This window comes from Eulemur rufifrons, chromosome 17 (assembly GCF_041146395.1).
Source record: "Eulemur rufifrons isolate Redbay chromosome 17, OSU_ERuf_1, whole genome shotgun sequence".
Lineage (NCBI taxonomy): Eukaryota > Metazoa > Chordata > Mammalia > Primates > Lemuridae > Eulemur > Eulemur rufifrons.
Genome location: NC_090999.1, coordinates 82650323 through 82674790, shown reverse-complemented (window position 1 = coordinate 82674790; position 24468 = coordinate 82650323).

Here is a 24468-nt window from a genome sequence, read left to right as displayed (position 1 = left end):
AGTAGAGACAGGGTCTCGCTCTTGCTCAGACTGGTCTCAAACTCCTGAGCTCAAGCGATCTTCTGGCCTTGGCCTCCCAGAGTGCTAGGATTACAGAGCCACTGCACCCGGCCTCACAGTTTATTACTTAATCATTTTTGTTTTATACTGTTTATCTCCAAGTCATAAATGTTAGTGTGGCATGTATAACTGAAATACATGTTCCTTAAGGGTAGAAACCAAGTGTTAATATTCTACTTCTTGTATTCTATTGAACACTGCACCTGACATATAACTAAGAAAATAGCAAGTGCTGGATGAGTAGAACCCTGAAATTGCTCAATGTGACTCCTATGCTGTACACAAATGGAAAGGACAACATTAAATCTTTGAGCCTCTGTTTCTTTATCTTTAAAATGCAATGCCAATAACTACCCCTCTCCCCGCCACACACAATCTTATGATGGCTCCATGAGAGGATTTGTGCAAAAATTGTTAAACAAAAAGCTCTTAGCAAAAAGCACTCACCAAGCACTTTGACACCAAGCACTTCCGACGGGCTCAATATTTATTTAACCAAAGACTGCCATCTTCGTTTGAAACACACATCAAAGTGACAAAAATGGAAAAGACAAATCATATTCAATGTTTGGGAGAGTGTGAGGAAAGGGCACTTTCATGAACTGTGAAGAATAGAAAATCAATACAACCTATTTGGAGAGAAATTTGGCAGTCCAAAGTCATACTAAACACAATCATCTTTTTTTTAGACCTTTTAATTTTTTAAACTCAATCTTCTTTCCACAATAAATAAAACTATAGAATTTTTTAACATCTTCATTTGTGTTTCATTTATTGAACATGATGAAGGTAATGATTAGTGATAAAAATATCTCAGAAATAAGCCCAAACAGATCAAACATATCTTAAACTAATATATAATGCTTTGGACAAAGTAAAGATTGTGGGTAGTTGCTGCATTTTTGTTCTGGGGTGTATTTTTACTGGTGCGTATTAGTTCTCATACTGAAAATATTGAGACACTGCTGCAGTGGTTAAGAGTCAGATTACTTATGTTCAAATCCCAGCTCCTCCACTTACCACCTGTATCATTTGGCCAGGTCACTTAACCATCTCTATGTTTCATTTTTCTTACCTGCAAAATGGGCATAATAGTAATGCCAATTTTTAGAACTGCAGTGAGGATTAAATGTGTTCATAGATATAGCACTTCAAGTAGTGTTGTTAAGTGCTATGCAAGGGTTTTATTATTATTATCACTATTTATTGAGCACCTATTATATGCTAGGACCTGAGGATATAGTGGTGAAAATTTTAGGAAGCTTATATTTTCATGGAAGACATTATATAGTTGTTGAATAAATCAACAAGTATACATATAATTAAAATTATAGTAAGTATCCTAATATTAAAACAGTAGTTGAAATGAGAACTATAAAAGAGGTACACAGTATATGCATCAGTAGTAAGGATCAGTGGAAAGAATTTTCCAGGCAAAATGAAGAGCATGTGAGAAGGCACATCCAATATACCAAAGACCAGGTTGGCCCAAGAGCAGTGAGAGAAGAGGAGGGTGTCTCAAGACGAAACTGAAGAGATAGGCAAGGGTGAACTGGGAAGAACAATGTGGGCCATGTTAGAAATTCCAGACATTATCTGAATTTTGCTGAAAGCCAATGAAAACTTTTAGGCAGGGAAATGACATGATCAAATTTGCATATTAATAAAAATCATCCTGGCTCCAAAATTATGTAGTCTTGAATTCTTGCATAAGTATGCAAAAACCTATTACAATAAAATCTCCAAACTTAAAGAAATTCAACCACACATTCTCTTTTTAATATAATTACAACATTGTAAATTACACATTGTATATGAATTTATTATATAGTATGCATTCCTGCATATGTTATACATACATACGTATGACTGTGTAGGTTTGTACCATGCATGTTAAACTAAGTACTGTTATTTAATGAATTTATGAGTTAATTTCACTTCTAGGAATTGTTGCCTTCCATGTTGACTTTAGAGTTGCTTAAGATTCAATTGCACCATTAAATGAGGTACACTCTGCATTGCTTGTAAAGAAAAGAAAAAAATATTAATATATAGTAATATAATTATCCATATATTAGAAATTAATAAAATAAATTTTGATATATACATATATTGGATTATTAAGCAGCCATAATATGAACAATGTAGATCTATATATATACTGAAATGGAATGGTGTTAAAATATTGTTAAAGGGTGAAAAAGCAAGTTCTAAGAACATATGATTAGCGTAATAAGATTTTTGCAAAAATAAAAAGTATATATGCATGAATGAATAAAAAATATAAATGTTTATTTTTCCAGATCTAAAGATATTCACATCAAACTGCTAATATTGATTATTCCTTGGATAGTATGGTTAGGGAAGGGAGGAGTATTTACTTTTTACTTTAGATGTATCTGATTGTTTGAATTCTTTATAAGCAGCATGCATAAATTTGTAATCAAAAGCAAGCAATAAAGATATAAAAATTAACAGAATAAAATATGAGCTTTGCTTTAAATCTTTTTAACAGGAATAATTTATGTCATAATGAAGAACTTGAAGTAAGACACAAGCAGTGTGTGAAGTGAAATAAGATTAATCTATACTATTTATAATTTTTAAATAATGATGTATAATTAAGGTAGTTCCTATTAATTGCTGGTGGGCAGAATTAAGAGATCTCTGTCACCCATTATTGATCGGGTAATACAACTGATGTCAGACTAATAGATGATCTATAGGAGTGGTGGGGCAGCGAACTGTTTTTTGCTTTATTCTACAATGGCTTCCTTTTCCTTCTCTTAGCAATCCTACTTGCTTCAACTTGCCTTTATGAAAATAAATGGATATTGACATACTTTGATCAGAGTGGATGTAGAAATGCCAAGTCTACCCAACAGTGTTGCTAAGTCATGTGTCTATATTTGTCCACAGGTGTCTGAAGAAAATCATGGAACTTCTTTAACATCTTCTGTAATTACTGGACTAGCTGATTATAATGTAGTATTAAAATGTTGTTAAGATAGATATGAGAAGTTAAAGCCATCTAATTCAGCATGATTCATTTCTATGACTCAGCTGAATGACAGATCCCAAAATACCAGTCTGTCATTCAATAGTTTTAATATACCACCTAGGAAATTGTACCAACAAAATATTTTGGTATTATTTTAATGAATCCACCATATTGCAGACCAGTATTATTAAGAACATGTTCTCCAGAACACTAATTCTGAGGGCCTTTAAGAGGTGTCACATATTTTTAAAAGAGGAGTAGGGTACTGGTTAAATAAATCTCAAAAATGCTGAGTAAAATGAATTTAAGGAAGTTTTTAAAATTGAATTTCTCAGAGTCATTAATATGCTAATGTGAATTGTGAATTTTCAAGATGTTGATACAATAAGTAATGTTTCCAAATTTATTTTTCTATGAAATCCTTTTTTTGATAATATGTTAAGGGACTATTATTATTCTTTTGGAACCACTGACATAGTGCCATAGCCAATCCCAAATTTGGCGTTTTATGTTATTCAACAAGTTGTGGTTGCTTTCTTGATTTACTCATTTAAAAAAAGTTGTACAACTGTCCAAAACAAAACTTTGTCATGTTGTCACTCCCTGTGAAGACTATTTCTCTTTCTTCATCTTATTAGGAAGTTACAGAATGCATTTAAAGCTAAACTTTAGAAGAAGCCAAGATATACTGAGTTCTTGGTTCATTTTCTGCCTCTTTCTACCCTCAAGATTAGCCATCTTCTAGCAAGAAACATGCACAAATAAAACTTGTTCTTGGCTATAGCAAATTTGGGCTATTAGATTTGAATACACAAAAAACCCAACTGGGCCTTCAACTTGAAGCTGGTTTAGTATTCCTCAACTCTCACTTCATCACTACCAAATCTCTTAGCTATGACTCAACTCACTTGTTAAATATAAACTTACACTAGTGTCTGGGTACCCTAAATTGAATTCACAATAAAAATGCAAGAAAAACATTCTAAAAAACATCTTGGTAGGCCGGGTGCGGTGGCTCACGCCTGTAATCCTAGCAATCTGGGAGGCCGAGGCGGGTGGATCGCTCGAGGTCAGGAGTTCGAGACCAGCCTGAGCAAGAGCGAGACCCTGTCTCTACTAAAAAATAGAAAGAAATTATCTGGCCAACTAAAATATATATATAAAAAAAAAAAATTAGCCGGGCATGGTGGCGCATGCCTGTAGTGCCAGCTACTCGGGAGGCTGAGGCAGTAGGATCGCTTAAGCCCAGGAGTTTGAGGTTGCTGTGAGCTAGGCTGACGCCACGGCACTCACTCTAGCCCAGGCAACAAAGCAAGACTCTGTCTCAAAAAAAAAAAAAAAAATCTTTGTGACACACACTCAAAAGTCTTAAAAATGTTCCTTTCCATTGATACACATTTGGATCTACTTTTAGAAATTGATCACCAAAATATTTTAAGACTGGTTATATAGGCACATTACTCATCAATAGCTACAAAAATGATACATTCATAAAATACAACCCTATTTATAACTTCAAAATGATGCTGTGGAAAAATATTTATTAACATGGAGAAATACATATGTCCATATACAGGTGTTTTTAAAAAGCAGAAATATATTCCCAGATACATACATAAATATGTACATACTGGTATAAACTTGTATTTGTATATATTACTTGGAATGATACAAAAACTGAACATGGTAGTTGCAATTGGAGCAGAGAACTTGGGGACTGAGGTCACAGGGTAGAGAGATGCTTTTCCCTCTACTCTCCTTTGTAATGTTTCAATAATTTACCATAAATAAAATAGGGATTGATACATGATAGATAGATGATAATAGATAGCTAGATAGATAAAAGGAAGAAAGGGAGAGAAGGAGAAAAGAAGGGAGGGAAGGACAGAGGGAGAGAGGGAGGCAGGAGGGGAGGAAGGAAGGAAGGGAGGAAGGAAGGAAGGGAGGAAGGGAAAGGAGGAAGGAAAGGAGGAAGGAATTACCAAACAAAATGTGCTTTCATCCTGTATATAGCTCCACATAACTAACTCCTAATCATGATAGCTCTCAAGCACAAGTTTGGTCATTTTAATTTATATTTTCTACAGTTTTATTCTAAATTTTGCTTAAACAGTTTCTAAAGCAAGCACATAAATTCACCCATTACAATGTTAATGCACATTTTCTCATATTTTTAGTAATTTCTGCCTTAGGTAATTTGAAACTATGGCCTATGACAAATCAAGGCTCATGACAAATACACTTCTTGTTGAATTGTACCTTTTATTAATATCGACATGAAATATATTGTTATTTCCCTTTAAATAATTTTAGCCATGAATTCTATTTTGTCTGGTATTAATACGTTACAATAGTTTTTGTCATCATTATTGTTATTAGCATTTGCTTAGAATAACTTTGCCCATCCATATATTTTCACCTTTCTTGAGTAATTTCATTTTATATTTCTCTCATAAAAAAATTATAGCTGGGTGTCCATTTTTCCAACCTGTGGTTCTTCATTTTTTTTTAGCAGGGCTATTTAAACCATTTACATTTATTTCTTATGTTTTGTACGTGTCCCAGTCACCATTTTTGTGTCTATTATATTTACTGTGCTTTATTGTTGATTCTTATTTTATCCTTTGACAAACTTATTGGGTTGATTATATTTGTTTTACATATTATTTTTATTCCATATTTTCCCTTTAATTGAATGGTGGTTATTCCTCCTGTTTCTGCTATTCCAGTAGTTTTATTAAAAATTTTAACATATATTTAAACATACGAGAAATTGATGTAAAACTTCTGTTTATTATTGAAGCCTTGCTTTAATAAGTACTTACAACCTCTTGTTCTCTCCTCTATGCTCTGAGCTCCCACGATGTTGAAATTATATGAGATTTCAGTTCTAAATTTTATATTCTAAATAATTAATACTCAATTATAAGTTATGCTTATTTTTTGTTCAGTACTGCTTATTTCTCATATCTTCCTTTTAATTTCATTTTTAATATTGCTGAAGTATATTCTCTATTAATTATTTCAGATTCACAAATTGTATATTTTTAAGTGTTTTTGTTGTTTAAAAATGTCCTATTTTACCTTTCGACTTGAACAATAGGTTGATGTGCTAGAAAACACTGTTCTCTCCCAGCACTCGGAGAAGCTAATTATACATATTCTAAAGTCTCCTCTTGGTTGCTTTATTAATCATGTCTCTTCACACATTCCTATCTTTGTATGATGTCTATCTTTCATGGCGGCTGTTGTTCTCTAAAGTATCATATCATGATGTTGGGTTGTGAGGTCACTGTTTTGGAGGCCATTTCCTTTCAGCCTGTCTCTGACCACAGCCTGCTTCCAAACAGGGAGCAAACTGGAGTCCTGGGCACAGGGCTCATCAGTCCACGTGGGCTTCACCAGAACACTGCCCTGCCTCCCTGATGGGCAGCAACCACCTAGAAGAGGGAAGGGAGAGTCTCACCTCCAGGATGCTGTCACAACTCCCATCCAGGCCCCTCCTGGTGCCCACAGCCGCTGCCTTCAGCTCAGGACCCTCCTGGGCCATCATCGCCTCCTCCATCCCTTCCTCCTGCACCTGTGTGGGGCTGTGGATTCCTCCTTCAGTATGATCTCATCCAAACACCAGCTTTCAGAGGTTCCTCAGAATTTCTGGGCCAAAAGCTATCCTTTCTCTTTACATACATAAAGAAGTACAATAAAATTTTAAAGAGTTTATTTAAGCAAGCCACAACCAGGCAGCTCCCAGCCAAAAATGATTCCGGGGATCCACTGAGGGAATGAATGTAAGGAGGAAGCTTTCATAGGACGGACACAGAAGTACCACAAAGAAAACATTCCACTGGTTACAGTTAGATGGTTGCCTTATTTGGTCCATCCTGTTGGAAAGTCCCTAGGTGTATGATCATAAGCTTGTTGGCTGGTTTTGATTGGTTCAGTTTAATTTCTATTTTTCTTTAATATAGGTATTTATTAAATACAAGAAATAACTGAAGTTAAATTTTGTTTATATTTGCAAATCAAGTAAGACTGAGGTCAGTTATGAGGACTGACTGGTTTTGTCTGCTCAGGAGTTCTTCAGGCCTGGTCTCCATTTTAATTTATTTTAACAAATATATAATATTAAAAAAAAAATTTTCTGTTAATTCTAAGGACTTGAGGGGATAGAGGGGCAGGGAGGAGAGATTGTGAGTCTGTTCAGTTCAGTTCACCCTTTGGCCTAATTTCCAGCTGTTTTTTTCTAAGTTACATACATGCATACACCACACACACACACACACACACACACACACTCACACACAACATCCAAATCTTAATGGTAAATCTAAGGAAAGCAATTAGATTTGCATTGCTTACTATCACAAATAGTAAACCACAACTATTTCCATGACTTTCTTGAATTTCACACTTTCTTAATAATCTTTCTACCCAAGAAATAGTTCCCTGAATTTGTTGTTATCTATTAGAAACATTTTTTTTAGAAACTTTTGATTACTTGATAACGAATTGCTGCTTGTTGGTTCAGTGGCCCTTTGTTTGCTTTGCATGTCATCGCCTCTTCCTTCTCTCCCTTCCCCCCCTTCCCTCCCCCAGCCTCCCTCACAATCTGAGTAGGACCATCATAAGATTTTGAGTTCAGTATGTTTTAAGATTCCTTTCTTTTCTCAAAATCCTAACTTTGGAATTTGCATTTAGATGACATTATATAGACTCTGTGTCAGAGGCCGCAGCAACACACCCAGGGCTGGATAGACCAGACTATAAAAATGTGGTCCACTCAATTTACTACCACACACACATCACAGCACAGGTGCACACACCTCACATCAGTCCGCCTTCCACAGAAAATGTCTAAGGAGCATTCCTAGGTGGCCGAGTTCTGTGCAAAGAGATGCCTATGCCTAGGGCTGAGCCTCTATTTGGTCTCTAGGATAAATTTGTTTGTGACTGCTAAATTCTACCTCATACATTTTCCCACTTTAATATAAGCAAACTGGCAAACACATGTATCAGTGAGCGAATACACAGTGAAAGATGATCTAGCAATAGTGATTAAGAGCCCAAACTCTGGTTAAATTCAGATTTTTCTATTTATAAAATGTGTGATGTTAGACAAATTACTTAACCTCTGTGTGTCTCAGTTTTCACATCTATAAAATGGGAACAATAATGCCACTTACTTCTGGGAATTGTTATGAAGATTAAATTACTTAGGTATGAAATCTGCCCAGAATGATACCTAATGTACAGTAAGTCCCAATTGTTTGCTAATATGACCATTTACATTACTAGTAATTCCTGCTATTAACCTCAGTAGAATAGAACTAATCAGTGATTTTATTTTTGGAAGGTGTGCACACTCTTGCCATTTTTCTGACTTCTCACGTAGAGAATATGGGAATGGGCATCTCCACAGAGCAGACCACACAGTGTGTGGAGATGACAAGTCACCGTAAGAATATTGGGCTGATGCCAGGCACCCTCAGGAGAAGTGTGACTGTGTCTTTTATATCCCTTAGGAAAGCCCAGGACAGCTCCCTGCAGCTCGGCAAATGCATCAACCCCCATCTGCTTTAGGAACCAAGTGGCCCGTAAGTTCACTCGGAGCCCCTGTGCCTCACATTCTTCCCAGGCACAACTCAAAGAACTAGGTCCAGCTGCGTGGACAGCCTGCCTCTGCCTGGACCATGTGCAGGAACAGGTGCTGCCATTTTAGGCTCTGAAAACTGCAAATGGCCACAGGTCTGTTCAAGTCATGCTGAGCTTCTAGACAGAAAGCACCTCTCAGTCAGTCCCAGGGGGCCAGACACATGAGGAGAGGTCACAAAGGAACCTCACAGCCAGGCTCTGCCAAGAAGTCTCCTTTCAGGACCTTGCATTTATTTAACCAGTATCCACTGGATGCAGAATACTGTCTTAAGTGCTTTGGGAGAGTGGGGTGGGACTGATAGGAAGGAATTAAAGATGGTGCTGCTCTTGGACTATAAAAAAAAGAACAGGACCTGTTTATGGTTGTTGAGGTGGAGTGCAATAGAGAGAGCAGACTGATGAAAGGTTCTTTTTTCCTTTTACTTCTTTTCATATTCACTGGACGGATTACAGTTCAAGCAAATATTTCCTCAGCCTTCCCCATCTCTTCCATCGTCGCGGTAGCCTCACAGTCTCATTTGAGGATGCGTTTGTTAGCATTTCTCATTACTACAATAGGTCTATGTGCTAAATCTTAGAAATCAATAGTCTAGGTTAAAGAAGTGGCCCCTGCTGGGGATGGTCTCTTAAAGCACGGACATGCATGATGCACACGTGTGGCTCTGCCATTCCTTTCAATGTCACCAGACAACAGACACCATCCTACCTAAACCAGGCACCTTATATAAGGAAAATACTTTTCATCAGAGTAGGCCAAAGCCAGACTAAGATATGTGAGTATCCCAGAGTCTAATCATTTGATTTTTTATCTAATCAATATTCATTAAAATATTGACAAAAGAACACACGCTGGATGAATTAAGAGAGGAGTAGAGTCCCAGTGGCAGCTTCTCTTTTGCCTTAAACTTGCACAGGCAACTCAGCAGAAGAAAAGCCCTGCAATTGGCCAAATCTCCACTCTTTTGAAGGCAATTTAGTAACCACAGGACCTACTTAAGGCTGTTGGGGTCCTTATACCCCTCCACACAAAGCACTTTAACTTATTCCCACGTTTCAAATGAAACAATTATCATGCAGAAAGGAATTCTGGTGAATATAAATGTCCCCATCTCATCATTATATTTCCAGGGATGCTTTCGTGCCTTCGATGTATCAGCATCCCAGATGGCAAGATGGAAATAAGGAGCAGGGGACAGGCAGGTGACTGTGCTCCCAGCCTCAGGGCAGGCTTTCTGGTGCAGGCCACAGGCCAGGAGGGCATTTTCTCAAAAGCAAACAAACAAATGACAACCAAAAAATCTCCAAGACTCTAGAAGGTGAAAGGAACCAAGAACGAGAAGTCAGGGTGAAGTGCCAGCTTCAGTCCATGGGATCTCATGTCACTCAGAAAATTGACAGGATTTGTTTTCCAGTTTTCTCTCCAGCTTTCTCTCTGTGCAGCTCCTTACTAGAACGCTTGAGTTGGCCTCAGAGAAAAGGCACGACCTCCACTTCTAAAGCAGTGCTGGCCCAGAGAAGCTATTGGGCCACATAAGGTAATGTTTAGTCTTCTAATAATCACATTTTTAAAAGTAAAAAAAAAAGAAGTGAAATTAAATTTAAAACCATTTAACCCAATGTATCTAAAATATCATCATTTCAACATATAAACAATATTAAATATTATTAAATTTTTTCATTCTATGTACTGAGCAATGCAATTATTGTGGCTCTTACCCTCTCAGTGAGACCAGTCCTTGCCCCTGGGGAGTTTTCAGTCCAAAGAGACAGCGGAAGTTGGAGGGCCATCTGTGGTCTGCCAGTCGTTCCGGACAGATGAGGTGGCGCAGCTCAGCGACAGAAGGTCGTCTGCAGTCAGGCCTCAGAACCCTAACTCTGCCTCTGACTAGCTGCGAGGCTTCAAGCCATTGACTTAACTGTTCTGAGCTGCAGATTCTTCACCTCACAGCGTTGTTCTGAAGGCTGGCCATGATGATCAATGGAAAATATTATCTCTAATTACATAAACTATGAAATCTTTATCATTGATATAGTTATTAAGGAATTTGGCATAATCTTTAAGCTCTAGATCCCTGAAAAGGAAGATTTGTAATTTATCATTGACTGACAAAGCCCTTTGATCAGAGAGGGAGAGAGTTAGTTGGCTAGTTAATTAGTTACTGTTAGAAGGTGGAGATGGGAAAAAAATATATATGTATAGACATATATATATATATATATATATATAATGTTATTAAGTATGAAATGTCCGATTTCCTTAAGTACTAAGTTTGACAGTTGATATCTCTGACATTCACTTTGACACTTCTTTTTATTTTTATGGTGAAGGTACATCCTCATTCTTTCAAACGCATGGTTTGTTTGTGATTATCTTTCATTTTTTAGAGCAATTTTTATAAAACCATGGATAAGTCAAAATTTGTGTTATTTTCAAGTATGAGTTCCACTGTGTAAGTAACCAATACAGTGCAGACAGCCCAAAATATTAATGAAGTGTTTGGGAGGGATGTGGCTAATGAATGCACAGTACATAAATGGTTTGTGAAGTTCCATTCTGGTAATTTAATCTTGAAAACGAGCCATGTGGGCGTCCTGAGACCAAGGGGGATAATGATGAGCCGAAAGCTGTAGTGGAAGAGAATCCATCTCAACCTAAGCATGAATTAGCAGCAAGGTTTGACGTTACTAGTCGAACAATATTGGACCACTTGAATCATATGGACAAGGTAAAGAAACTGGATAGATGGGTATCTGCATGAATTTAACGAGCATCAGAAGGGAAATCATCTCGAAGCTTGCCTTTCTTTGCTGTCATAACATAAAGGTGAACCATTTCTATACCGTATTGTTACATGTGATGAAAAATGCATTGTTTTTGACAATTGCAAGTGTTCAGCACAATGGTTGGATAAAGATGAAGTGCCAAAACACAGTCCAAAACCAAATATTCACCAAAAAAAGCTACTGGTGTCTGTTTGGTGGTCCAGCGCTGGTATTATCCACTACAGCTTCATGAAACCTGATCAGTCGATTACAGTAGGTGTCTACTGCAACCAATTGGATGAAGTGATGAGGATGCTTGTGATTAAGCGGCTGATATTGGTCAATAGAGACAGGCCAATCCTCTTGCAAGACAATGCTCAACTGTCCCACAAACAACGCTGCTCAAACTATAGAAGCTGGACTTGGAAACTCTCTGTCATCCACTGTATTTACCAGACCTTGCACCAACTGACTACCACTTCTTCTAGGCTTTGGATCACTTCTTGCTCAGAAAAATATTCAGTTCTCAACAGGCTATGGAAAATGCCTTTTGCGATTTCATCGCCACTTGCTCTCCAGGCTTCTTCGCTGCTGGCATAAACAAGCTACTGTTAAGATGGCAAAACTGTGTCAATCGTTTAGGTGCATACTATGATTAATTATACTGCTTCTTGTTTGAGATATAATAAACTACATTTGTGATTTGAAGTCAAACATTTCATATTCAATGACCTAAATAGAATGGCAGCATAGGGAAACAGGATTCCCTACAGACAGAGACCCAGACACTGAATTTGCTTTGCTCCGTATCTTAAAACACTGAAGAAAGGACGAATTCAGCATTTAATAACAAGTAGGGGCATTTCCTACTGCCATGTGGCTGGTCGTAGAGACCAGGACGGCCAGCCCCATTGGGCCGTGTCAGCCCAGGGCACAGCCCCATGGCTCTGGAGAAGTGAAGGAGGAGGCGAGCAGGAGACAGAGGCCGCAAGTGCCCCGGAGGGTACTTTGTGACCCCGACTCCTTCCCCCGGGCAGAAGGGTTGTCCTCATCATACATTCCCTCCTCCCTGTCAGGATTTCCTGGTCACAGTATTTGTTTTCAATATTGTTTGCGATAAAAAGATGTAAGAATTAGGACATGGATGGAAGGAAACATAAAATCTTTGAGGTTGTAGGACCTTAGTTCAACCTCCCATCTAACCCCAGAAGCCCCTTTCTGTGGGTCCCAACAGAGTCTTTTACTCTCTGCGTGGCCACTTGTCCAGGTGAGCTCTTTAGTTGACAAGGCTGCCTGCAGCTCTCCATGCTAGAATAATCCCCCCATACGGAGCCAACACGTGCTTTTGCTCTCAGTTCCACCTCACGCTTGGCTGTAGTCTTGCCCTCGGAGAATGTCTCATAGCTCTTCTGTAGGACAGTCTTCAAATCTGCGCAGGCAGCTATGACATGTTCCCTCGCTGATTTGGGGTGTGTGCCAAACTAAACAACTTTGGTTTCTTTAATACACTTCTCATCAGTCAAGGTTTCCAGGCCCCTTCCTTGCCCTTCACTGAATTTGCTACATTTTTCAAATGTCCTTTTAAGCTGCAATGCAGTGTGGAACACACTCCTCCCATGTGCGCTGAGCACCATCCAGGACAGTGGACTATTGTTTGGGGCACTCGGCTTGGCAGCCCCGTAGCACGTCTGCCTTACCATCCTCCTCGCTGACCAACCAACCCTCCCTCTTCTCCCACAGTCAGTGCTGTCTGTTCTCCCTCCACGACGTCTCTCACATCCTCTCCCAGCCCACCCAAGTCCCACCCCATTCCCACCCATGCCTGCCTCAGCCTGGGCCTCCTCATCGCTCTCTTGGATCGTTGAAATGGTCTCCAATTGCCTTTTCTACCTGCAGTCTCCACCTCTGCAATCCTTCTTTCACTATGTTGCTAGATCGCTCTTTCTGATCCATAAATCGTTCACATCACACCCTTGTACACAAACAATCCTGACTCCCTGTGGCCTTCAGAATATATCTCAGCACCATGACATAGCATCTGAAGCTCTCAGGCATTGCGCTTTCAGCTGTTTTCTTGGCCTCCTTTTCCTCGACATCCTTTCAGCCATGCCCGACCCTTGCCATCCTCCACCTCAAATGCTTCACTCTTACTCCCTGGTTGGAGAAAGACTTTTGTCATACTTCAAAGCCCAGGTAAAACTTCCTTTTTCCAGGATGCCTTAAATAAATTCCTCTTTGGAAATCCTACAGCATATTTGTTGTATTTCCTTATTGGATCATCGATTTATAATTTTTCTCTCTCTTTTTTTTCTCTTTTCAACCAGATGCTGTCCCTGTACTCAAGGAGGTTGCAATATAATGGGAGAAATAGACAAAAAGCAATCAGAGTCAGACATGCTCTGAAAGGGGGTGGTCGAGAGAGTGTGTGTTTAACCAAACGGACTCTGGGGTGTGGAGGCACAACACAGAAAATAGGCATTAAACCTGAGTCCCGACACGAGTGGGAGCTCCGGGCAGAGGGACTTATCTGTTAAACAGCCACGTGACAAGTGAGATCAAGGCCTATTTAGAGAAATGAATGTACAACTTTGTGGCTGCTTTGTAGCTTGAAAGGTGGGGTGTGGTGGGGATGAAGCTGGAGAGAATGGCTGAGGTCAGGTCAGGCAGGACCTTGCAGGCTGTGCTTTGGAACGTGGCCCTTCTAGTGAGGACAGTGGGGATTCCTCAAAGGGTTGAAGCAGGGGAATGACATGCCATGACGTAACATGCTGAGATTTTGAGCTTAGCAACACCATTGCAGCAACAGTGTGGAGACGAGATGAGAGCCAGATTGGGGTGCAAACAGGGAGCTCTGTTACGAGGCTGGAATGAAACTACAGATGTGGCATTGGGTGCAAAGATTAGTGGACAGACTCAAAAAATAGTAAGGAAGTAGAGACCTCAAACTTGGCAAACCTGAACAGGAACAGAGGGAAAGAAGGATGAATGCTAGGCTTCCGAGTCTCTATTTAGCTTTAACTTCATTTTGTCTTATGTAAACTGCCTCCAAAGAAGTAGCACTACTCTCCACAAAATTTCAAGTCCCTGATAACAGGCACAGACTTACAATCACCTATAGATCCTCCATGTTGCCTTCAGTGGTGTCTTGCACACGTAGGTTCTTAAGAAGCATTTGCCGAATTGAGTAAAACTCTTAATTTTGTAGGCAAGTTTATGATACCAAAGAAGGCTCATTTTTTTTCAAAAGGGTACTTCTGGCCAGGCGTGGTGGCTCACGCCTGTAATCCTAGCACTCTGGGAGGCCGAGGCGGGTGGATCGCTCGAGGTCAGGAGTTCGAGACCAGCCTGAGCAAGAGTGAGACCCCGTCTCTACTAAAAATAGAAAGAAATTATATGGACAACTAAAATATATATATACAAAAAATTAGCCGGGCATGGTGGTGCATGCCTGTAGTCCCAGCTACTCGGGAGGCTGAGGCAGTAGGATCGCTTAAGCCCAGGAGTTTGAGGTTGCTGTGAGCTAGGCTGACGCCATGGCACTCACTCTAGCCCGGGCAACAAAGCAAGACTCTGTCTCAAAAAAAAAAAAACAAAAAAAAAAAAACAAAAGGGTACTTCTGTGGGAAGATCACTTTGAGAAAGGCCTACAGTTAGGTCATTCCGTGATCATCCACCCATTTTTCACTCCACAACTGTTTAAGGAGTGGCTCCCACAAACCAGGCATTGCTTTAAATATTGGGGATTCAGTGGGAAATAAAGCAATAAGCTTCCTGCCTTAGCAGAGCTCATTCTAACAGGGGAAGAGGAACATAAGTAAACAAATAAAGTAAAAATATAAATTCACATAGATTGAAAAGGGGTCACATGGTATAAGAAGCGAAAAAAACAACCAACGAGGTAATAATTAAGCTAAGAACTGGATGACAAGGAGGCAAAGATGTGTGGGAAGAGTGTTCTAGGCAGAGGGAACAGCAAAGTGTGGATATCTTGTACTTCTAGAACTTTAAAGAGCAGGAGAAGAAAGTGCCTGGAGATGAGCTCAGACAAATGAGTAGCTCATTTAGGGCCCTGGAAAAGAGTTTGGGTGTTTCACAGGAGATTGACATGACCCGATCATAGGGTTAATTTTTTTTCCCTTAGAGGTTGTTGCAGCCTATACCTTATATCCTTGGAAAAAGTAGAATAGTTTTCCGTGCCTTTGCCTTTCCAGACAATGTTCCACAGGGAGCCAGCCAAATCATGTTCGTGACCTTCATTCAGTACAATGTCACCTGGGCTTGGCTCCAGAATCTTTAGCAATATTATTTATTATTTATTCAGGTACAGGAGTGTACACTGCACTTGGTCCAACAGGGGAAGCTGAGCCAAACAAAGTCCCTACTGTGTGCCTGAAGTGCATGGGGCTTTTCCCTGTTACCTGTCTCTCTGTGGAGCATGAGGATCAGGACGTGGTGGTGGACCAGGACAGAACCAATAGAGCCTGCCGTGGCTAGAGCACTTTATGGAGAAAAAGAGACGGAGGCTGGCACACTGGCAGTGCCAGATGGTGGCTAAAGTGTGAGAGAAGGTGATGAGTCTGAGGTTGAAAGAATGGGGAAATAAAGGCCAAGGAGAAAATTTGGCCTTGAGCCTGTTACAATGAGATAGTAGCTTAGTGCCGAAATTGCCACTGTGGTTGGCTGGGCGCAGTGGCTCACACCTGTAATCCCAGCACTTTGGGAGGCAGAGGCAGAAGGATCACTTGGGTCCAGGAGCTCCAGACCAGTCTGAGCAACATAGCAAGACTCTGTCTTTGCAAAAAAAATTTTTATTAATTATCTAGGTGTGGTGGTGCATGTCTGCAGTAGGAGTTTGAGGCTGCAGTGAGCTATAATTGTGCCACTGCACTCCAGCCTGGGAGACAGAGAGAGATGCTGTCTCAAAAAAACAAAAACAAAAACAAACAAACAAACAAAAAAACCACAACTGTGGGAAATTTGTCTCCTCTGGTGTACCAACAAGAAACCCCAGGTCTTCTCTGTACATTGAAGAGCCAAGGGAACTTCTTAGAGCCATCTAGGGGATGGACACGCTTGAAGCTCTGATTCAGGGGGGAGCGGGGCCAATATACATAACCTAAACTTTTGTACCCCCATAATATGCTGAAATAAAAAAAATTATTATGTACCCCATGAATAGGTACAATTATTTGTCAACTTAAAAAGCAAAATAAAATTTTTTTTAAAAAAGTTGAAGCCAGGCACGGTGGCTCATGCCTGTAATCCTAGCACTCTGGGAGGCCGAGGCGGGCGGATCGTTTGAGCTCAGGAGTTCGAGACCAGCCTGAGCAAGAGCGAGACCCTGTCTCCACTAAAAATAGAAAGAAATTATATGGACAGCTAAAATACATATAGAAAAATTAGCCAGGCACGGTGGCACATGCCTGTAGTCCCAGCTACTTGGGAGGCTGAGACAGTAGGATCCCTTAAGCCCAGGAGTTTGAAGTTGCTGTGAGCTAGGCTGATGCCACGGCACTCACTCTAGCCTGGGCACCAGAGTGAGACTCTGTCTCAAAAAAACAAACAAAAAAAAAAAGTTGAAAAAAAAAAAAGAAATTTAGAATTAGAACTTATATAAAGAAGAAAAATATCAATGGCAAATGGGCCTCTACTTAGCAAGTTTTTAAAATTTTCTCTTGTAAAAGTTTAAAAAATATATACAGACCTATAATAGTATTTCAGTCACTTCCATTCGCCCTCTGTCCTCTTTCCCCAAAAACAACAACAAAAAATTCCCCATCCTTATAGAAGTATGCTTTCAATTACCTCTAGATTCAGAAATGATTGTTCCTTTTGCTTGTTATAAATGTGGTTGAGGCCATACCATAATCTCGGGTCTTGGGCTCTTTTGCCCAGTCACCAGAATCTCATCAATGCCCTCACAGTCGAATGGCGCCCATGTGTTAGTGATCTCACAGATACACCATTGTAATGCTTCGTTATGTTTCTCCTTGGAGGGCGGCGGAGGGAGATGACTGTCATAGGTTCCAACATGTACAAAACACTGCTGTCAGAGTTTTACCCATAGGAGTAGCCTGAGCATGTCACTCTCATCACAAGGGAACTGTATTGGCTCCTTGTCAAATGCTGAATTGATTTTAAAATTGCTTTGATGACTTATATATTCAGTGCACAGTTTGGGGCCTCTGTTTATCTCTCCATATGAGCCTAGTCGCAGCTTGAGAGCATTTGAAACTTGTTCTATCGGCCATTTGAAAATACAGGCTTGAGTCACATGGAGCATGTGCTTTCAGTTGCTGTTGCAGAGTCTCACATTTGGAGTTCATTCCTGGCTGGCCTCCAAAGCACTGAATGAATAGATCTATTTAAGATGAAATTTCAGTTTTATCTTTACACAGAATGCCTTTGAATTAAACATATACATAAGTTGTGCATGATTTTATTTGGGGTTACATAGCACATAAGAGCTTGAAAGAAGAGAAGAAGAAAGGAAAACAAAAACATCACCCAGCCTACTGGTTAAATTGATCATGTTGCCTCTTTTACCTTCCAAGTTCAGTCAGGTGCTCCAGACAGCAGGGGGTCTGACTTTTGCCCAAATCTCCCACCAGGACAGATAAGAAAATCTTGCCAACACAGAGTGAAAATTCAGAATTGGACTAGAAAGATTAGATTTTTTGTTCACCAAGGAATTGATTAATAAAAGGAAAGGGGAGGAAACTGAAATAAAAACCAGGAGGGAATCTGAACTGCAGACCTAAGTGAATGGTTAAGCTTTTATGCTATGTGTTAGATTAGTGAGGATGATAATTAGTGGAAATTAGGAAAATGGAAAGCAAAACAGGAATGTGATACTCTGAAAAACCAGAGTCCCCATAGTTCTCCTTATCCTGTTGTGACTGGCTGATTCTTGCACAATTTTCCCCAGGGTGAATGTAACACAAAATTCCTTGTGCTTATGGACATGTTTGATGGATTAAACTAAAATCTAAACTGGGATATCCATTACACTGCAAGATGCATGCTTAATACACGTGGACTTGGTAGAAAATGTTTGTGACGTGAGGCAGAGATGAGTCAAGCCAGCTTTTTAAAATTCATCAGGTTAATGCTTTTTTTACCCAAGGTCCAGAGAGCTAATGACTTCACTTTCTGATCATGCTTGATTCTCGTCTACATTGGAGAGAAGTCAGTTGTTTCAATCCTGCCTCCTGAGAATGAAAATACACTGAAGTCATCTCCGTGGTGTACAGTGATAACAAGCAAGCCTGGAATTAGCATCCCTCACCCCCTTTCAGGGTTCAATATCTATTGGAGAAGAGGCAGAAAGAAAGAAACTGATATTACAGCCAGTCCTGGCCATGTTCTATCAATACTGTAATCTTGTTTTTCAAAACACAGGACCTAAATTCTGAATTCAATAGATAAAAGTATATTGAATCTGGGTCATCTGAGCAGGGAGACAAGGATAGCTGAGCTTTTCACAGCCATGAGGTTGCCGATTCAGATCAAAAAGGGTTTAACACCTAAGGTCAAGGCAAAATGTGATCAGCCTGTCTGGGCCAGTCAACATGTCTCAGAATAATGGGGTTTTGTTTTTGTTTTTGAGACAGGGTCCTATTCTGTTGCCCAGGCTGGAGTACAATGAAATGACACAATCATAGCTCACTGTAACTTCGAACCCCTGGGCTCAAGTGATCCTCCTACCTCAGCCTCCCAAGTAGTCGGGACTACAGGTACATGCCACCAGCCTGACTAATTTATTTATTTATTTATTTATTTTTTTTTTGTAGGGACAGAGTCTCACCATGTTGACCAGGCTGGTCTCAAACTCCTGGCCTTAAGTGATACTCCCACGGTGGCCCTCCCAAAGCACTGGGATTACCGGCTGGAACCACCATGCCCAGCCATAATAATGGCTTTAAGTCCAAGGATCAGAGGTAGGTTTCCAGTGAAGCTAATGACACTTAGGTTTCAGGGGCCCTCACTTTGCAGACCCCAAGAAAAGTCCTAAGCATGTATTCTTGTGGTATGTGTTTTTATAAAACTTCTAAAACTAAGGTATGTTGCTTGCCACGGTTTCCATTCTGACTTGGCCTCTGTCACGCTTCCCTCATATTGAGAGTAGACAGAGTGGCCTTGTGCATTTTCAGTATCTGCTAAGGGAAAGTTGAGTTAGGGCTTCCTTGGCTTGGGTTTAGTGTAATATATTTATGTGGTTTGCAGTGACTTCGGCGTGCAGTTATCACTGGTCATCCCAGAGTAACAATGACTTCAGTAATGGTCCTACCACCCATGATGCCAGTTCACCCAGTGTTGCAACATGAAGGTACAAGGCCTGAAGTAATACCGTGATATGAATTTGTCCCACAGTGCCCAGCACCAAAAGCTTGTGGACAATAAAAGACAAAAAACTTTTTTAAAAGCGTGGAGCTAGAAGATATTGTGGCTTTTTTTCTGGATTTGTGATGTTTGTGGTATTTGACAGACTTTTAAAATGTATCATGTCTTGTGATTTCTTTTCTTGTTCTAAATACATATTTATTTTCGTACTGTATTGTTTTTCCTAAGGAGGTCTAAATACCTGGTTTCATCCCTGCCAGTGACTCAAGGTGGTGTCCAGGAAGTCAACCAGATAGCATCAGAGACTGCAGGTAAAGGGTAGGTGTGGTAAAACTTTCTGGACACTGAGATTCCAGAGGCTGAGAGAGATCTATGATCAGCAGTGCTAGAGATAATGGTGTAGCCTCCAGATAGCTCTGCTCTGACCAATCCTGCCTGGCCAGTCCCTCACTGATTCTGAGCAAGATCTTTCACTGTAAACACCCCCTTCACAGGAAGGACAAGTGCCCTTGAAAGACAGCTGAATTCCTGCCAGGGTGGCAGAACATGCTGTAAGTATCTTTTCACCACTGCTCTCACCCTCCAAGGGCTGGACAGAACACTTCCTTCAAGAAATTGTGATAATCTCTCATATACACTTGGTTAAACTCATATTATCACTTACCCTCACATATGAGGTATCAAATCTAGGATCCCCTCCCTGTCACCTCAGATACCCATTTGTGCTCCTCCAAGATGCCAGTCTCCTAGTACCTTCAAAGACAGGCTAAGGGAATGAAAACCAAGCTCAGTATGACTTACTTACACTAGAACACATTCCTTCTTCTATTCCTTAAGGCTCTTGAGTATTCTTTTGCTTAAACACTAGATTTTGTTTAATGTCCAAGTTACTTAGATTTTAGTATTTCTCAACCTCCCTACTTCTTGCGCCATCTATACACCATACTCCAAAGGATGTTAATTAATAAAAGAAAGTGGCTAATGGAATGTGTTGTGGTGTCAGGAACTATTATCACACATACATCCTTCTGCCCTACAAAGTGTCACTGAGACACTGGAGTCCCAAGTAGCTTAAGCCCATCAAATAAGTTAAAGTAAGGTATTTTCAGTAAAGCCCAGACTACTTGTCTACTTGTACTTGCACAGAATTACAGCAAACTAGAAACAATTCAAGAGGAAAAAAAAAATCTAATAGCTTTGAAAGAGTAAAGAGACTAGGTCACTCAAAATCCCATATACTAAAACTGACAAAAAGTTTCTGGGTATATGAAGCCATTTTTAAGCACACGTGCATTGTACAGCTGCCTCATCCCATTGCTGATATGCACGTGTCAGCAACCAGTCGTAAATCCACGTTCTCTGAGACGCACCGTCAGCTATTATTTCATAGTTTAGTCAAATTTAATCCTGTGTTCAAAACCATCAGCCTGTAAGCATAATAAAAACAGTTTTATTATTTCAAAGGTCCATAAGTAAAGACAAGACTGAACGGGAACACCACCGAACAGCCTGTTCTTACTCTCTCTCTTACCAACGCAACAGAGACAGGAAATTTTTACCAGAAAGTTGCCCAAATCATGAATAGCATCCCAGAGTAGCCAGTCTTCAAGATGGCCACGCTGATCCGTCCTGGCAGCCACACCCCTGTGTAGGCTCCTCCCACATTGTATCAGGTTTGGTCTGTGTGGCCAATAGAATACAGCAGAAGTGATGGTATATGTAACTTTTGAGATTAGGTTATAAAAGACTGGGGATTCTGCCTTGGCACTCTCTTGCTTGTTTGCCCAATCTCCCCCTCCCCACCTCGCCCCGCTCTCTCATCATTTGCTGTATGGGGAAGCAAGCTGCCCTCTGGAAAGGTCCATGTGGTAGGAAAACTGAAACTGAAGTCTTCAGCCAACAGCCACTGAAGGAACTGAAACCAACACCCACATAAGCGGACTTCGAAGTGAGCAGAGGAGATTCAATTGTTACACCCCCACAAAACCAAGTCCAACCTTCAGTAACCGATCAGGTGGAGGGCGTATCTCCATGACCTCATGGAGATGAGAAAAGCCCTGTGTGTATGCCTGAAACTGAGAGGGTCACATGCTGAAGAAATATCACCTCCCTTGTTCGACCAAAACACAAACAAGTGCACTTAGAAGCCATAAGAATGGCGTAGAGTGCAAACAAAACTATCAATGGTTTTGTTCTGTTTCACCTTCAAGCTCACCACGTCGTCTTAATCCTGCAGGAAACCACAAGCTCAAGCCCCTCGTTTTAGAGGCATGTTTAAATCACATTGTACTGAATTTCTTGCAGTAGAATTATTTGAATGTGACTTTGAAATTGCTGTGCATTTAGAGAATGTTTCTGATAAGTCACTTAGTGCTTTTTCAGAAACTGTTAACTTATGCAATATATCAAGTAAGAAAAGCATTTTTTAACCTGCCAAGGGAATAGAATATGAAACATTCAATTCTGAAAGTTCCTAAGGTAGAAGTCAATAGCTGCTAATTCACTGATATCTCTAGTGCTGATTCTATAGACAAGAAGTCAATCTTTCAAACTCAAAGCTTTGAAGAGAAGCACAGTAAATTTCCAAGTGACTGTATATTTTAGGATGACCTTTCCTTATTCTTTATTTCTTCCTCCTTCCCATGGAAGACACTCATTTGTGACTTTGCTGCTACCATTTTCCGGAGAGAAGAGACTATGTCTAGTTCATTCCTGAATCCCTCTCACAGTGTTTATTACAATGTAAGTGTACACCAGACACACCAAATGGTTAAATTTTAACCAATCCCTTTCTTCCCAGGCAAAACTTAATAAGGTCCTATGAAAAAGAACAATATACAGTAAAATAAAATGTGCCTAAATGCTTAAGAATGCCAGAAAAGTAATACATAGACACATTGTAACATCCTCCCAATGAAATCTTGCTTGATTCTAAGATGAAATATATTCAGTATGCCAAAGTAGAACAACAGCTGATGTGTCACCCAGTAAGATTTAGATCCAAAACAACATATAGATTCTTTTATTCTACTAATCTGCCAGAACAAAGTGCGGATTTTTCTTATTCTATATAAACTACAAATCTTTGTACCTTTTAAACAAATAAAACAAGAAAAGCACTATACTTTTGTATGTAATGATGGGTAACAGTGAGTAATTCTTTTCATATTATGATCCCACTGAAAATGCTCTTCCATGAAGAATGAATTGTTACCCAAGCATCCTGGAATTTGTCTCATAAAAAACACACAGAAATCCACTCAGTCTTCCAGGAGCTAGTATATGTCATCAACTTCTCATTCCAGGCAATCAGGAAATCGAATTTTATTTACAAAGTTAAAATAGGAACTGCAAGAAATAACTACTGCCAGAAATCTAAAAATAATTTTTACTCCTAATTACTATAAAAATAATACAGGGAAATGTTGGAGCTCTATTTTCCAGCACTTCCTGGCTATGCAAATGTCAAAGTGTTACTTGGCAACAGTTGGCCAAACAACAGAGTTTTGTGTCAAGTGAGACAAAGCCACTGGCAATCCCTGGGATGCCTTCAGCAGAGGGCAAGGGATTGGCAGCTCCTTTATGAACAAGATTATTATCTGTATCCTACTTCGGCCCTTCCATTTTTTTGCTTTCCCCAAAAGTTACTGGTTAATTTCCCATTAGACTGAGAAAAAGCTTTCTGAAGTATTGAATAAGCATCTGGCCATAATACAAAACAACTGTGTCAGTGAATCAGCACCTTTCTAAAATTAAGTTTGACCAGTGAAGCAAGCAGTCTAGAAGAACTTTTGTGTTCAACAACATCTGTCACTAACTGAGATATTTCCAATTGCTCTGAAGTTCCTATCTGCTAAATAGTTCCCACACCACTAATAAGTTCAGTCTGACTTTGCTAAAATAATGCTCTGCTGTGGAATCAGACACAAAGTACATATTGCCCAGTAGAAGGAACTGCCTGGGTTTGAGCCTCTCTGTACTGTGTGCTGGCCGTATGTCCCCAGGGTAATAACTTAATTTAATTTCAGCAATGGTAAAAAGGAGATAACCATAGAACCTATCTTAGGTGGCTCTGAGAATTAAGAGGCAATGAGCATTAACACACTTGGCACTGTGCCAGGCATAAAGTAAATGCTAAGTTTTGGTCCTCATTATTCTAGTCATTGGTTTTCATTTTATTTCCCTGGTTAGTATTATTACTATTGCAAAACTATGAGGTCTGATTTCTTAAAATGAATTCCCAGTGGCAGAGTTACATGAAAAAAATGTAACTTGTCTGTTCATTAAAAGGTACCATTATTGAAAATCACATTTATCAAGCCAATATACATATACACGTACATATATATAAGTACAGAAGAGATAGGTTATGGGCTTTAGACTTGAAGAATCAACCAGGTGTACTCTCTTGTCTCATTTAAGTCACTCAGCTGTTGCTTCCTATATACTCTATATAATCATTATTTCACATCTGCTATTAAAACATATGCCAATCTCTTCTTAAACCCAGACTCTTGTACTCTGCTTAGTAATTCTCAGCTTTTCCAGTGATAGAATTCACAGCATAAATGATGAAAAAACTTTGAGAAATTCATCTCCACTCCAAAGTACAAAACCGTAGTCAACAAGGATTATTCTACAATTGACTT